The sequence below is a fragment of the Poecilia reticulata genome, chromosome 2, assembly GCF_904066995.2.
Source record: "Poecilia reticulata chromosome 2, P_reticulata-male-v2, whole genome shotgun sequence".
NCBI classification, from domain to species: domain Eukaryota; kingdom Metazoa; phylum Chordata; class Actinopteri; order Cyprinodontiformes; family Poeciliidae; genus Poecilia; species Poecilia reticulata.
This window is the reverse complement of record NC_088831.1, coordinates 23,074,876-23,092,579: the sequence shown is the minus strand read 5'-3', so window position 1 is coordinate 23,092,579 and position 17,704 is coordinate 23,074,876. Positions and strand designations below refer to the sequence as shown.

General features: G+C 39.0%; 2 long non-coding RNA genes across 2 annotated transcripts; both read right to left on the bottom strand.

Annotated features, from left to right (window-relative positions):
- Positions 1–9,730: 9,730 nt before the first annotated feature.
- LOC103478799 (uncharacterized) lies at positions 9,731–12,785 on the bottom strand. Its single transcript, XR_014085128.1, has 3 exons — positions 12,418–12,785; positions 12,229–12,327; positions 9,731–9,820 (listed from the first exon to the last, which is right to left on the bottom strand). It is a non-coding gene; the product is annotated as an uncharacterized LOC103478799 (long non-coding RNA).
- Positions 12,786–13,307: 522 nt separating this feature from the next.
- LOC145554184 (uncharacterized) lies at positions 13,308–15,353 on the bottom strand. Its single transcript, XR_014090223.1, has 3 exons — positions 15,252–15,353; positions 13,906–14,056; positions 13,308–13,617 (listed from the first exon to the last, which is right to left on the bottom strand). It is a non-coding gene; the product is annotated as an uncharacterized LOC145554184 (long non-coding RNA).
- Between the last annotated feature and the right edge of the window lie 2,351 nt (positions 15,354–17,704).

Genomic DNA, 17,704 nt, shown 5'->3' with positions numbered 1-17,704 from the left:
TGCCAAAATGCAAAACTCTGAGTGTGGTGCAGAACTAACCCTGAACATCACTCTGAACTCCCCAAAGCTGGTAGAGACAAATCCTAAAAGACTTGCAGCAAAAGCTGATTCCACAAAGTATTGTCCCAGTGGCGCTGAATAGTTTTGCACGCCACACTTTTCAGTTTTTTTTATATAAAAATTGTTTTGAATCAGAAATAATTTTCTTTCTACTTCATAATGGTAATACCACATTGTGTTGGTCTCACATAAAACTCCAATGAAATATTAATTTTTGTGGATGTAATATAGTAAACTATGGAAAAGTTCAAGAGACATGAATACTTTCATAAGCCACTGTATTGTTGTGATTTTATTAATTTATGAAATTATTCCTTCTCTTTAAATAAGCTTATTTCAAGCCATGTTTTGTGCCTTAAAAATAAAGCAGGACAAGGTGAGAGATGGCAACAAAACTCACTGTGGAAACCAAGTCTGATGAGTCCAGTAATGAGGCCAACACTGAGGATCCCCAAAGAGATAATAACCACATAGAGCCTCTTCTTAGAGCTGCCACCTTAAAGACAAATTATTTTAAGAAAATTAATTTCTCCTGGATAATATTAGCAAAATACATTTGTGTTTTTCTCTCTCAGGTCATTCTTACCTCTGTCATTTACAACTGAAATGTTGCAGACTGAATCATCATTATGATACATTTCCTCCATTGGTTTGACTGTCTTATCTGCAGTGAAAACAGAACTATATGAACTCCGAAACTTGGTTTTTCATGAGAAAGTTGCAGGTTGAATCATTTTATCTACCGAGGCAGAAGTGAAACTGACAGAGTAATCAGATGAGCTAATCAGAGGCAAATGAGGAAAATATTTGGCAGAGTACAGGTTGAGTAACCTGATGGACGGGAGACTAAACACAAGGGAGCTGAATCAAGACCCAGAGACACAACAACACAAATAAAGACCAGAGTTCAAATGTGTGACCTGGTGGTCGTCCAGAGTTTGGCTGGGTGACCAAGTGGCAAAGAAGGTTGTCAGGAGACACAGAGTTCAAATGGACTTCAGAAGCAGCAAAGAGATCTCAAAATAACCTACTGGACATGCAGGGGCTTTAGAAGAAGTTGTAGAAGATGACCTGTAGAAGATGACCACGATTCTGGCAGCACTGGAGGTTTGAAAGATGGAGTAGCAGAGGAATCCTGGAGGCTTACAGTGAAGGAACCGGAGATATTCAGAGGAACCCTGGAGACCCAACAGAAGAACTTGTGGAGAAACTTGTCAGGTGGTCAACTTAGAGAATCCACAGAGAAGCTTGTCAGGAGAGCAAATGCAGCGCTTGCAATGGAAATTCTTAAATAACTGTTACAAAATAACAAAGATCGATCTTTTGTCTTTAAATGTTTTATTTTGAAGGCCTGAAGCGTTCGATGCTCTGTCACTGGGAGACAGACGAGCAGAAGACCAAGAAGTGCAGCTTTACATAATTCTTTATACACTTCAGTGAAAACCACATCCTGTCTTCACACACACACACACACACACACACACACACACACACACACACACACACATCTACACACACAAATATATTTAAAAGAAATAACATGGGGAAAACTTCAGTCAGTAACAGAAAAAAACCAACTTAAAGCATAGACATCTATGAACCTATCTTGCATTCTGTGGTAACTTATCACCTACCTTATCTGACCTTTCAGATTCACGCTCTTCTTGCACTATGTGCCTAAAAACTGCTAACATGCATATTTGCAAAAGGAAATTAAACAGACGTCAAACAATGTCTATAAAATAAGAATACCGACTTATGTATCAAATTTCGCCACTTCACTTCCTCTCTTCTCATTGAAAAATCACTTATAATAAAATTGTACATAGTCATAATAATAAAAACATAAAAATATTAGAACAAGATAATAACATGGAAAAATGTTAAGTTTCAAGAAAATTGTGTAAGATCACAATAGGCATTTGTTCTTTCAGCATATAGACATTCTTGGTCATTAGCCAAGCAAAATGACCAAGGATCATTTTGATCAGCCTTTCAATAAAACTCCCATAATCATTATTCATGTCAGGAAGAAAAAAATATTCACGTAAGATAAAAACATTTATCAAAAATAAACAGGAAAACAAATGAAGATGGGATAAATGGTGTTGATTAAAAATAACACACTGCATGAAAAGGGGGATTTTCGTCAGTTACTGACACGTAGCGCTGCCATGAGCTTTGAGACTGAGGGCTATCAGTCTTTTGTCAGAATGGGAAACTGTAGGAACTGCTAACATAGCTGACATGTACTTTGTGTCTCAGTGTTGACCTATCACACCATCCTCCTTCGGCCTAGGAGAGGCTTTCATATTTAAAAGAAGTTCCTGGAAGCCATACAAATGCAAATCAACTACAGCACTGATATGAGATGCCCCAGGGCCAAAACTTATAAACTCTTACATACTATCAAACATAAGAATGAATGACAGAATATAGGAATGAGATCACTAGTAAATGAGAGGCTTTGATGTTGAACGTAAGAATGAATAGTGGTCTGTCCAAGAGAGTTTGATTGCAGTCAGGGTTGCCACCCATCCCGCAAAATACGGAATCGTTCCGTATTTGGCTGCTAAATGTTATGTCCCGTATTGAACCGATACAGGACGCAATTTGTTCTGAATTTCTATAACTGCCCAATAGACATGCCTGTCACACATATCAACACTAATTATAACAATAATGACCAAAATAAAGCACAGGAAATATTAAGGTCAGCTAAATTGTCCTGGTGGGACTGTTACGTCCACCAAGGGCACAACATATTTGAGGACACGAGACAAAAAGATGAGGGTTTAACAAAAAGTTTTATTTATAAATTCTCTTCACTTTGATTTTCTTAAGTCAGCTTCTTCTGATTTTCTGTGAAGAAAATAGCGTTAAGGCCCTCAGATCCCGTGTCCCAAAAAGTAAAGAAAAACAAAACCCCAAAAGTATTAACAGAAAGTTGGACCTGGTGAGCCGATCAAACAGAACAAAACGGTACAGCAGGGGGCCAACCCTATACAGGGCCGTCGAAGCCCCTACTAGTACCGGACTAAAGCAAAAAAGAATCTAATGCAAAAGAAAGATCGAAAACAGGACAACCGGTCCCACCAGGCCAAAATCACAAGAAAAGCAAACAAAGGCTAACAGAAATACCGCATGGCAGGCTGGAGAGTCAGCTGCGGCCCACAGCGAATGGACGTGCGCGCACCGCGCCAGTGGAGCGAGCGGAAGCGAGTGGAAGGGCGGAGCTCAAGCAGGAAGATGGCGGGACTCCTCAAGATGCCGAAAGCCAGCCTATTTATAGGCGGACCAACAGCGCCACAAATTAACATAATTACATGAGCAAAAAGGAATCATCCAAACTCCAAAATAGATTAACAAAAGGTCATTCAACGAAAGTCTATAAGAAAACAAGGAAAAGAAATAGTCAAAAATAATAAAGTGCCCGCAGCACATAACAGGGAGCTAAAGGGCCCCCATATTGTTTAATTTTAACTGTGAGTAAGTAATGTTGTTAATCGTGGGTTTACCAGAACATTCTTATTTTACAACAAAGTTAAAGCTGTAAAGCAAAATACCAACATAAAATAACATTTATGTAGGACATGAAGCCTTTGGTAAAACATTTTCAGTTCAGTTTTTACTGTTAGCTGGACCATATCCATTGAAAGAATTGCTATTTTGTGAGTTGATTTGTGTTTGGTGCTTAATTTTCTCTGTTATGCCATTGCTTCTCATCAATAAATATACCATGGGAAACCTTGCATGTTTCTCTTTCAATGGTGCCACGTTTGTAAGAAAAATACACGTTGTGCTACAGAGTTGGGTGTGTTGATTGACCCTATGAAAAACTTGCCTAATCCTCTCTGTCAAAGCCAAACAGCTTCTGAGGCAGAGAGATGGTTTGGGATGGTGAGCATACATATTAAATAACTCAAAGAAACTGCAAACAGGGTAAGATATTCATTTATCCTTCGATCTTAAAAAGCAGGAACATTTTTAGGAGTTTCTGATCACCCAATGTTTGCATGCAACAGTCACATAATTTCATTTATAATTATTATAATTTTTAAAAGTTGGTTTTTAGTTTACCACTTAAAATTATGTTCACCACAGTTTTTTTTTCTTTTTAGAGTATAAAGTTTTAAGTAAGGATTTTGGGTGATATACATTATGTGTTTCGCAAACACAGTACATTGCTTGAGAGTGAGCATAACTAAGCAAAAATACAGCCTGGGTTAGAAGGAGTAAGAGTTAATTGTCTGCATATCAACATATTTTTAAGTTTTACTTCTTGAACAAGAATGTTCTTCATCTTAAAAAAAAACAGGATAATACTGAACATGAATAAATTACTTAATATTTAAATGTATTAAAACACCGACTGATACAGGCAGAATGTTTTTTTTTTTTTGCATAAAGTGGTGATTTTCTTTTATGAGGGGCCGTTAAGGACAAAATCTATGTTTTGTCTCTCACACACTACAAGAAACTCACGCACACTCAAAAAAACATCACGCACACTCCAAAAAAACATCACGCACACTCAAAAAATACTCAAATTGCGTATACATATTACTAAAATGTCTCACGCACACACATTTTATCTTTCTTGCACACATACACTGTACTAACATGTCGCACACACACACAAAAGCTATCTTTCTCGCACACACACACAAATGCTATCTTTCTCGCACACATACATGGTACTAACTCGCACACACACACAAACGCTATCTTTCTCGCACACATACACGGTACTAACTTGCACACGCACACAAATGCTACCTTTCTCGCACACATACACTGTACTAACAACTCGCACACAAATGTTTCTCTCACATACCCAAGACTAAAGTTGCGCGCACACTCACACACACTCGTTTTATGTATGTGTGAGAGCGAGACTCTTACACATACAATTTTATGAGCTTCCTGGCTCATAAAATTGAGTTTGGCTTGCTGTTGATCTACGTTAACATACACAGAGTATTTAACACGTAGTGATAACAGTATAAGCTCAGAGCCTGAGAGGCTTTTCCTTTATCAAACTTTTTTTTGCTTCTTATTTAGTGGAAACATTGATGTTGATGAGATTTTCTCCAAAACAATAACCTTTTTCAACATTTATAGCTCCACTGTTGAAAATGAGAAACATTCACAAATGACATTGAAATAAAATCCAGTCCAACATCTGGTTTGAGGTGATTCCTCTGGAACCTGTTGGAGGAAAAATATCCCAACTTCAGAAGATGAGCTCTGTGGTTCATCCTATCAGTATGAGAGTCGGGATGAGGAGGCGCCATGTTAGGAAGAGAAGTGGAAACTGCAGGATCTTCAGAACAAACAGGTCATGATGCTGGGCTATTATCCTTCTGTCTGGACACAGGATCAATATAACCAGTTTAAAAGCTAAAATGAATGGTAATATGCCAGACATGGAAAACTGGGATGCACTCCATGCCATGATGTTCAGAGTTTAGGTCTCATGGCATCTCAAGGTGTCAACATTGCAGCCAGTGGGCTTAGGGAGGAAATACAGCTTTATTTTGTAGCAATTCAAGAGCTACCAGCTTTTTTCGCTTCAAAAAAAGTTCATCAGCACTGAAACTCCAAAGCACACAAAGCTTTAGTTTGGGGACCACCTAACTCAGGGGTCCCCAAACTACGGCTCGCAGGCCGGATCCGGCCCGCCTCCACATTTGGTCCGACCCCTTGAACACATATATATATTTTTTGTCATAGTAATCCCAAGAATTTAAAACTACTTTCATCCCTGGGTAAAACACAATGGGCATCGAGGTAAGGTCAGTGTCTGGCATAAAACAAGTTCCTGCAAGGAGGAGCCATAATGTTAAATTCCCACCACACTTTCTCACAAACTAAAACATGACAAAAACAATATAATAGAATATATAATAGAACTAGCATGACCTAGATTAAACATATTTCAATAATATGCAAAAGAAAACCATATCAACATATTTTATAAAATGCATAAATATATGCAAATCCAAATGTATGTCAGTTATGACATCACTCTCTCTGTGATGTAACAATATCATTCTCTTTTGTTATGACATCATAAAACTGTCTCTAAGTACTTGAACGTTCCCAAGATCTTTCATTCGAGCACTGGAGAAAGACTGGAGGAGACTTAAAACTTTTAACATGGATAATAACGTCAGAGATGAAATTGAGGAATTCTACATAAGGGTTCAAAGGAGGAGGGTAAGAGATTTGACCACAGAGGAGTTGCTAGGAGAAATAGCGGAACTGATGAAGACTATTAAAAGGTCTTACAATTTAAATGAGTCGGATGAAGAGGAAATTGTGGAAGCGATTCTTCAAAATTTGAATCGAGAAGTGCCGCAGCAGCAGCGTGCAAGCTGGAGTATGTGGAGCTTTTTGACAGATTGTGGAGAGTCCTTTATGAACGGGTTGGGTTTTGGCCTGGGTTTTGGGGCAGCTGCAGGCATTGTTTTCATTGTATGTTCAAAACTTCTGTCCTAAACTGTTCTGTCCTCTTCTGAATCTGGATGGTGCTTGAGGGAGGGGTCCCCGTCGACCTGATCTTCAGTTGCAGAACCTGGCTCTTGGGACGTGGAATGTCTCCTCTCTGGGAGAGATTGGGAGAAGGGTTCCTGCCTCAAGTGGAGGAGTTTATGTATCTGGAGATCTTGTTCACAAATGAGGGAAAAAGGGAGCAGAAGATCGACAGGCGGATTGGGGCAGTGTCTGCTGTGAAGCAGGCGCTGTACTGGTCTGTAGTGGTGAAGAGAGAGCAGAGTCAAACAGAGACAGCTCTTGATTTACCAGTCGATCTACTTTCCCACCTCATCTTTGGTCATGAGCTTTGGGTCATGACCAAACGAACGCGATCACGGATACAAGCGACCAAAATGGGTTTCCTCTGCAGGGTGTCTGGACTCTCCCTTAGAAATAGGGTGAGAATCTACAACATCCGGGAGCGACTCAGAGTAGAGCCGCTGCTTCTCCAAGTTGAGAGGACCCAGTTGAGGTGGCTCGGGCGTCTGGTAAGGATGCCTCCTGGGCGCCTCCCTGATGAGGTGTTGCAGGCACGTCCCACCGGGAGGAGGCCCCAAGGAAGACCCAGGACACGCTGGAGGATCGATGTCTCTCGGCTGGCCTGGGAACGCCTTGGGATTCCCCCCGAGGAGCTGGAAGAAGTGGCTGGGGAGAGGGATGTCTGGGCCTCCTTTCTGAAGCTGTTACCCCATGACCCAGAAACAGCAGAGGAAAATGGACGGATGGACAGAGGTTTTTGTTATCATGCAGTTTCTAAGGGTTCGGCATGTAAGAGGATGAGGAGGTTCTAAATACAATTTTACGGATGGTTTGTCACTTTCACTTCTTTTGGACCTTCTTTCCTGCCATGAAGAGAAAACGACATTACTCACCTGGAATGTATTTCTTCTTTTTGTAATGGACAACCAGGTTGTTTACCTGTAATTTTGGGGTTTCTTTGGTTACCTGCAGCATCCCCTGAATTGGGTGGTTCATTTGGAGGTACTGGTTCTAAAAAGTTTAGATACTTTGATTGTAATGTGGGCTGCACAGTGGCACAGTTGGTAGAGCTGTTGCCTTGTAGAAGGAAGGTTCTGGGTTCGATTCCCGGCCCCGGTCTTTCTGCATGGAGTTTGCATGTTCTCCCTGTGCATGCGTGGGTTTTCTCCGGGTACTCCGGCTTCCTCCCATAGTCCAAAAACATGACTGACAGGTTAATTGGTCTCTCTAAATTGTCCCTAGGTGTGAGTGTGTGTGTGCATGGTTGTTTGTCCCATCTGTCTCTGTGTTGCCCTGTGACAGACTGGTGACCTGTCCAGGATATCAATCAATCAATCATAAATAAAACAGGATCCTGTTTTATTTATCCCTATATTCTGTGAAAGCGATATGAAACTCCAGATTCTTAAGATTCACATAAACCGTGTTATAGTCGGAGACGACAAATATGGAACTTTTAGTTGTTCTATCAGTGTCTGTCCAGCAGAGGGCAGAGTTAACCTTTTTTGTTTTCTGGGCTTCACACTTTCAAATCCTTCTCCGGCTGTATCTAGATTCCCCACTGCTTAAATATTTCTATATTAGAATTTAAAAATACACATTCTGTGTCTATACTGCACTAAACCAAAGTCATTTGACCACAGAATTTATTTAATTCATTATAAAAGCCTTAAACGTGAATTCATTGAATCATACCAAGGCAAATCAGTTTAAACATTCTTATTAAAAGTTTGAAAATGGTATCCAACAGACTCAAACTCCCCAAGAATCACACACACACACACGTGTATATATATATATATATATGTGTGTATATATATATATATACACACAGGGGTGAAAGTAGTTTTAAATTCTTGGGGGTACTATGACAAATATATATATATATATATATATATATATATATATATATATATATATATATAAAGAGAGAGAGAGAGAGAGAGAGAGAGAGAGAGAGAGAGAGAGGATCAGATTACCTGGTAAAGCAGCGCACAGCTACAAACACTCACCCGGATTAGCATGACGGTCAGAAAGCTAAACAAATAACCCGCAAAATTATTTAAGTCTTCGAGCTGCGATGTAAGACGCTGGTTCTGCTCTCGCTGTAGCAGCCACCTGGCGGTCCACCTGGTGGTGACTCTCACACCGAACTTCTGCTAAAAGCTGCAGCATCTAACCTAAAAAAATACATTTTACATATGTATTAAAACTTTCGCTATCCTAACATGAAACAGATAATCTCTAAAAAAAAAAAAAAAATCGATCTCCTCCCTGCTCTGCATAATTACTCCGCTCAGTCAGAAACAGCCACTCAGAACTAGCAGTAATCAGCTAGCCGCCATGCTATCAGGAAGTTTTCATTCAGTAACGCTGGATTGTTTATTGTAATGGATCCTGTATTTGCCTTTGAATGTTAAGTTTTTTACTTGAATTTTTTGGCAATGTTGAAAGGTTTTATTTTGACTCTTTGCATTATTTAACCTCTTCAGAGCCTTCATATGTTTTCAGTCTGTTAAAAATAGTATTACCGATAGCAGTACAATTTGCACAATGCCTGTTTTGTTTAGTTTTTTTTCTTGGAAAAAGTTATTAAAAACAAGTTTTTGTCTAAATTAAGGTGAATTCATGGTTCCTTTTTCCACATAATGTAACCGGTAGTGCTTATGATTGAAAAAAATAATAATTATGTGATTGGAATCGGCAGGAAAAAAACCTGATTGGCACATCTCTATTTACCCACTTTGGAGGTTGTAAAACTGAAGATGAAAAAAGAATTGTCCAGATAGTTGTCATACATGTTAGGAAGTTGCAAATAAAAAAATATATAATTTTGTGTTAATAAGCAAAAAAAATTATTAGGGAATTAATTTCCTTTTATGGAAAATGTTACCATTATACGGCCAATGTGACACATATGTCACAATTCAGATTTATACCAGTGGGTGGCACTATTTAAAAAAAAAAAACTTCTAATATGTGTTACCTATGATCCATTTGATCTAATATGCAATTCCCATAATTTTCCTAAAAGTAGCACATGGGAAAGTATCAATCTGATTTGCAAAAATAAATGAATAGTTTCACACTGAAACATCACATCATCTGTTCATCAGCGTCGTTTATCACCACCAGATCTCCTCCTCTGGTCCTGCAGTCCGCTCTGGCTTCATACCAGGCGCCAGATGTTGTAGAGAGGACATGGCAAGAACCGCTGAACATGCTCCAGGACAGGTTTTATCTAAAACATCAAAAAAAACAATTAGCTTTATTTATTTTTTTTTACTTGACTAATTATTTTTGTTATTGTTAGAAGACAGAAATGTTTTCAAAATCAATTAGAGTTTACAATGTAATTTTGTTTCATCACTCTTGACTAGTCATTAAAATATGAACTATAAGTAGATAATTTAAAACCATCTTAACCAAAGTCTGATTTGGATTTTAAGTCTCTACAAATAAGCTGCTCTCACAAACACATGAGGACTTACTTTTCCTCAACTCACTCTGGAGCCTGGTCACTTCATTAGACTTTTCCAAGCGTTTTGCATTCAATTGGTCTCTTTCTTTAGTCATGACAAAGCTGGTCATTACTGGTCTGGAGATAACGGGTCAGATTTTCTTTCGTATTAAATATATCTGCTGCTGAGCTGTATAATGCATGAGCTGAAATAATTTAAGGTTAAATATATCAGAAATACAAAACATGTTTGTTAAGCCTGATAAAATATGTTTACTTTTTTAAAAAATGGTCAACAGACTCAAATTTATGCCTCTCTGTATTTTGATGACAATATTTTTTTCAATTTCTAATTTATAGGCAAGGAAATAATTTTCAATGTGTTTGTCACCTTTGAAAATTAAGTCTATCAAACAGACAATGTGCTAAAATTTTATATACCTCCAAGGAAAGGGTGTAATCTGAAATTTTGGTAAAGTAATTAATAATATTAAAAGTTTCTCAAAGAGAATTATGTGCATTTTGTGAAAATAACAGGATATCGTGAAAATAACAGGATATCATCTGCATATAAACTGATTGTATGTTCAATAGCTGAGTCACAGATTCCTTTCATTTTATCATTTTTCCCTATTGCTGCAGCAAGCGATTCAATAAAAAGAGCAAACAAGAAGGTGAGAGTGGGCATCTTTGTCTGGTTCCTCGATATAGTAAAAAACTGGATGATGTAATTCCGTTTGTGCTTTTTCTAGCTGTAGTGCAGTGTTAGGTGTTTTTATGAATGACTCTCCATCCATCCATTTTCTTCTGCTTATCCGGGGTCGGGTCGCGGGGGCAGCAGCTTCAGAAAGGAGGCCCAGACTTCCCTCTCCCCAGCCACTTCTTACAGCTCCTCCGGGGGAATCCCAAGGCGTTCCCAGGCCAGCCGAGAGACGTAATCCCTCCAGCGTGTCCTGGGTCTTCCCCGAGGCCTCCTCCCGTTGGGACGTGCCCGGAACACCTCACCAGAGAAGCGTCCAGGAGGCATCCTGACCAGATGCCAGAGCCACTTCAACTGGCTCCTCTCGACGTGGAGGAGCAGTGGCTCTAATCTGAGTCCCTCCCGGATGACCGAGCTTCTCACCCTATCTCTAAAGGAGAGCCCAGCCACCCTGCGGAGAAAACCCATTTCGGCCGCTTGTATCCGTGATCTCGTTCTTTCGGTCATGACCCAAAGCTCATGACCATACATGAGGGTGGGAACGTAGATCGACCGGTAAATAGAGAGCTTCGCTTTTTGACTCAGCTCCCTTTTCACCACGACGGACCGGTACAGCGGCCGCTTCACGGCAGACGCTGCACCGATCCACCTGTCGATCTCCCGCTCCCTTCTTTCCTCATTTGTGAACAAGATCCCCAGATACTTAAACTCCTCCACTTGAGGCAGGACGACCCCCTGACCCGGAGAAGGCACTCTACCCTTTTCCGGCTCAAGACCATGGCCTCGGATTTGGAGGCACCGAGCCTCATCCCAGCCGCTTCACACTCGGCTGCGAACCGCTCCAGTGAGAGCTGCATATCACGATCTGATGAAGCCAACAAGACCACATCATCTACAAAAAGCAGAGATGCGATCTTAAGGCCGCCAAAACGGATCCCCTCAACACCTCGGCTGCACCTAGAAATGACTCTTCATATCCAAATTTTTCCAAAACCTTGAGAAAGAACTGCCAGTTGACTTTATCAAAAGCTTTCTCTGCATCCAAGGAGACTGTCGCAGCTTTTGCTTGATTAAATCAAATAATCTACAGGCACTATCAGTTAGGTTTCTGTTTTTGATGTAGCCAGTTTGGTCTGGATAAATTAATGTTGGAATATTTTTTTCTATTCTTGTTGCGAATGACTTATTAATAATTTTTAGATCTGTGTTAATTAAGGAAAGAGGTCAGCAGCTTGAGGGCTACCACATTGTGTTAGTCTTTCACATAAAACTCCAATGAAATATACATGCTTGTAGATGTAGTGTGATAAACTATGGAAAAGTTCAAGGGACATGAATACCTTTGCAAGCCATTGTATTGTTGTGATGGTATTAATTTATAAAATTATTCCTTCTCTCTAAATAAGCTTATTTCAAGCCATGTTTCAAGTCTTCAGAAAATAACGCAGAGCAGGGTGATGGGAGATAAATGTATGACAACAAAACTCACTGTGGAAACCAAGGCTGATGAGTCCAGTAAGGAGGCCAACACTCAGGATCCCCAAAAAGATAATAACCACATAGAGCCTCTTCTTAGAGCTGCTAGAACCTTAAAGACAAATTATTTAAATACCATTAATTTCTCCTGGATAATATTAGCAAAATACATTTGCGCTTTTCTCTCCAAGATCTTTCTTACCTCTGTCTTTTACAACTGAAATGTTGCAGACAGAATCATCATTAGCATATATTTCCTCCATTGGTTTGACTGTCTAATCTGCAGCAAAAACAGAAATATAGAAACTGTGAAACGTTTTTCATGAGGAAGTTGCAGGTTTTAAAAATGCTGAATGTAGTTGAAACAAAAATGTTTTAGAGAATGATACCTTAATCCTCTTACAACATTTATTTATGGATAATTTGGATGTTTTATGCTTAAATGACTGACTGGTGCATTAGCCATCACAAACTATAGCTTTAATTTACATTTAATTAACGCATCATTTGCTTCCATAAAATACATTAAAAATGTAATTACACTAAATTTTCTGTGGAATAACAATTTTCTAACTACCCTGTGAAACAAGCTTGTCAATTGGATTTTTATTTATTTTTAGAATTGTTTTTAAATAATATTGTTTTGAATTCACATCTAAAAAATTAAGGCCATTTGTCTTGTAATAATGTATTAAAATTAAACAGTTTATTCTAGACGACTTCACAAAAAAAATGCATATTTAACAGTTCTTGAACCAATTCAAAAATATATTTTTTAATCCAGCCTGCTCCTTCCAGCAATTGACATATGAGTCCCATGAGAGTCACATAAGACTTATTTCTGACATTGTAGCTTGAAATTCTCTCTGGATTACACTGACTGACTGTCACACAGATGTTATTGTTAGATTTTAGTTTGCAGAGTAGCCAAGTGCAGAGATAGACTGTGACAAAAGTGAATACTTTAATAAAATAAAGAATAACTTACAACAGATTAACGTAAGGCAGGTCAAGTGATGCAGGCAGAAAGCAGAAGAGTCTAGTGAAAAGCAATGTCAACGAATGAACTTGTATACCGAGCCAGAGGTGGAACTGACAGAATAATCAGACGAGCTAATCTGAGGAAAAAGAGGAACAGCTGTAGCAGAGCTGTGCACACCCTCATATTACACCCTTGGGTAACATGAGGGTGTGGAGACTCTTAACACAAAGAGAGTTGTCTTGGAGCCAATGAACGGTTGGAAGAGCCTTTAGGAATCTCTTGGACATCAGATGAGCCCTTGGAATATCCATGTTGAGCAAGCACACAGCAGTCTCAGTAGGTTTGGTACAGTGGTGAGAGTGAGTGGCCAGTTCGTCGAATCCACTGCATGTCTCTCTCTGTCCTCTTCTTGTCAGCTTACTTGCAAATGAAAGCAAGAAAAAAATTGTTGAAAACAAAAAAAGAAATTCCCAATTCACAAAAAAAAACCCTAACCCCTAAACCCAGTTTGAAGAGTGAAGATCTGCACAAACAGGGCAGATCTCATTGCTAGTTTCCCTTTTTTTTTTACTGAGCTTCACTCTCTCAAGATGTTTGCCTACTGAAATGTGTTACTGAGACCAACACATTGTTGTTACCTTTTTTTTAAAGAAAATTAATGTAAAGCTTAAGCTTAGCCTCAATTATAAAGCAACTGCTAATATTTACCCATCATTACTCTGGAGCCTTTTCACAGATCCACAGGAAAGAAGCACCACATTTATTATCGTTCCATATCTGGGAGTTTTCCCAGATCTGTGCACAATCTTCACCTCCACCATAATTATCAGGTTGCCTCTGTCCCCAGAATTTTTTAAGTCTGTAAACAGGAGAGTTATTTCACAGATTATCTTTCACAAACATAAAGGAAATGTTAGTTTAGAAGCTTTGATGTTCTACATTGCAAGTGGAAATACAGTGGTTGCTTTTGGAGTACAGAAGATAAATGATTCACATAGTTTGAATTAGCAGAACTTCCCGTATTTTAAGGACGTTGTTTCTTTATTTTTGAAAGAGAAAAAGTTGTGTTCAATAGAATGTTTACAAATAAAGTTTTTATGGTCACAATTTTCCATTTTCTTCATTATTTCTCTGTTTTTCCTCTACAAAGAAGTTTATTTTGGCCTGGTGTTTCTGTTTAGCTGTGACACCTTCCTGGAGTGACCATCAGCTGAGCTATTGCTGCTAATAACTAAATATTAGATCTCTATAGACAATGTTGCTTTTGTCAGTATCATATTTGTATTTCTGGGTTTAACCCTTATTGTAGAATTTTAGAGCCAAGCTAAGAAAAATAAATAAAATTATTAAAATAAAGCCAAATATTATTAGAATAAACAAAGTCATAATATTACAAGAAAATAGTCGTACTAATAAAGTCGTAATATTATCAGAAAGTCATAGTTACTCGAGATTAAAGTCATGTTATTAGCAGAACAAAGTTTCAATGTCGTGGTAACATTTAATGCTCTTCTGGCTTTTTGTTCTGCCTCACAGTCTGACTCTGATCTTGATTGGCTCTAATCAATCTAGAAACTTGTGTTTGAGCGGTTCAGTGCTCTCTTAGTGTTTTTCTTGTGGGTTGTTTTGAATTCAGTTTAGATTGACTTGTTTGGTTATTTTTGTTTAATTGCTGGAGTGGAACATAACCCCTTCAACTCCTTTTATTTTTGAGTGTTTATTAGGTTAAGCTGTACTCCATTTGTAAAACCTTATTTCTGTAATAAACCATTTTACATTTCAATTAATACATTAATTACAGCTCATCAATAGTATGCATGTCATGACAGTTGGGTCTGTCTATTTTCTGTTACTCTACTTATATCGAAAAATTATAAATTAAATATAAGTTTCCATCAAAACTCATGACTGATCTGATTTGCAATGTTTAACTGCTATTATTTTGAACACAAATGTTTTTATACAGAACAAAACACCAGCCTTGGTACAAACTAAAGTAAAACAATCCCATTCTGGGTCACAGCCAGGATTAATCTAAAAAAGGAAAAACTTACTCAGAATTCAGAGGAGTACCATCAACCCACTTCCAGGATCCCTCCGTTTCTTGATCAGTCAAACCAATCCATGTTGACCACCCAGTAAGGGTAAAAACAAATTTCTGTCAAAGTACAAAAAGATATATTGCTTTTAGACTTGAATCACAACACAGTGTGTATCATTATCATTATGATCGAACATCAAGACAGTCTCTCTTGTCAATCAATCAATCAATTTTATTCACAGAATACCCATCATACTAAAAGCAGCTAATGTAAATAAAATGTAATTGCTCCCTTATGGATTTTCTTGTTTAAATATTTCAGATCAGCCATGTTGGGACTCAGTCATGAAGGAATTAATTGTGAGAACAGACTGTTATAAAAAAAACTACTAATCCCAGAATTAACTGCATTAACCCACTTTGAGTCTGATGAGGAAAAGACGACGTGTCAAAGCGCGATCATGTGACATTACAAACACGACCTCGTGGCTCACTTCCTTCACTTTCTTCCCTCTTACAGGCTACATTGAACTGGACATCATGTCTAAACCCAACCTCTCTTAAAGAGAAGATATTGTAACTTCAAAGTAACCCTTGTTGTCTGTTCTACTGGTATTTTTTCTTTGATCTCATCTCGCCAACCAGTAAAAAGTACTAATGTCTGTTACTTTAATGCAAAAGAGACAATGATTATATGCTATTGATACAAAGGTAGCTCCATGCTCTGGTACTTCAAAACTTAGCTTATATTCACATTGAACTGTGACATGCCTCGTTTCTTTGATTACTGTCCGAGTGTATTTAGTCCCACCTGTTGTCCGATCCTCGTCGTGTTACTCTTGCTGCCCTTTGTTCTGTGGACTTGTCATTAAATAATCATCATCATCCTGGGTCTGCCTGTGTCCTCCCTCACTACCCACTAGTGATGGGCAAATGAAGCTTCATGAAGCAATGAACCTTTCCAGCCCTTTTCTTTGGCCAAAGGTTCTTTACTCGATGCTTCATTTAGGACTGACTAGTGACATCTGCTGGTGAAACTAACAGCCTTGTCACTCAGTTGGATCATACCTCCAAAAATTAGTAAATGCAATATTGTCCCAAAGTTTTTATCAAACTCATGTTGAGTAACAGGAGAATCAATGAAACCATATTTAATCGTCATATGTTTTAATTATTAAAATGATTTGTCGCCAATCTAATCCTGGTATATGTTGGACGTCAGTGGTTGTGTTGGGTTTTCTTTTATGTCAGACTAATTTGACATTAAAGACATTTGATGTTTTGGTGTCTTGGGAGTGCAGTGCATGTTGGGGCATTCGCTTTTTCTTGAATTTATAATTGGCTCTGATCCCTTATATTTGGCTAGATGAATTTTAGTTCTGCAACAGGATTAAATCTGTTTCTGCTGTGCGATACTGATATATCTTCACTAATCAAACTACAAATAATAGTGGAACTTTGCAGAAGGTGAGAAATTGGGAGGTGGAGGGTTAATTATTGTTATCTAAGAAGAATTTTATTGTGAGGATAATCTCAAAGTATTCCCAGAAGTCAGAGATTTTCCTCTTGCTGGCTCCATTTCAGACAATTAATTAAGTTTACTTGTGTAGCACACTTCAGCAACAACGCAGTTCAAAGAGATTTACATAATAAAATCACAAAAATATAAAGTCATTAAAAAACATAATCTACAATTGAGAAACGCAGTAACAGACATTAAATTTTGAAGAGTGCCATCATCAATACACATCAAATATGTCAAATATGTTGGTCAATGTTAATTTTATTTTGGCCACTGAACACAAATGTTCTCCCCTGATGCGAGACCAAATTGACAACAACCCATCAAGCAGCGCGGCTCATCGCGCTTTTATTTTGAAAACCGACACGCAAAATGAAGCAGTCACGTGACCCATGCAATGCGAGGCCTCGTTTGTTGCCAGTCAGTGGTTTACAGCAAGACAACACAAGCCTCGAAGCCTGGATTCAGATGGGCCATCACTACCACCCACACCGCAAATCATGACAGTAGGATCCGACCAAAGACACGGTGAGGGACGCAAGATGCGGACCCCGATTAGACGGTGGAGCCCTTGGCGGTGTTTCGGAGTAGTCCCCTTGTGGTTCAACTCTGTGGCTGAGATCTGCTGTGGGGATCGCGCCCGGAGTGGGGCACCGCCGTCACCGTTGCCCTGAGCCGCCGGAGGTCGGTCCCCGCACCGTGGCGACGCCAGTATCCGCCTCCAGAGTTCCCCGTGCCTGCTGCTGGTAAGCAGCCTTCCGAGTTTCCTGTGGCTCTGCCCTCCCTGTGCTCCATCAGAGCTTCCGCCTTCAGCCGGCCCATCAGATCCTGCAGCCGGGCCATCAGAGTCTCCACGACTCCGCTTCCTGCGGCAACGGCGGCTCTGTCTATGATGCCATAGGTATTTGCTCCTTGGCCCCAAGTGCCCTTTTGGTCAATTTTTA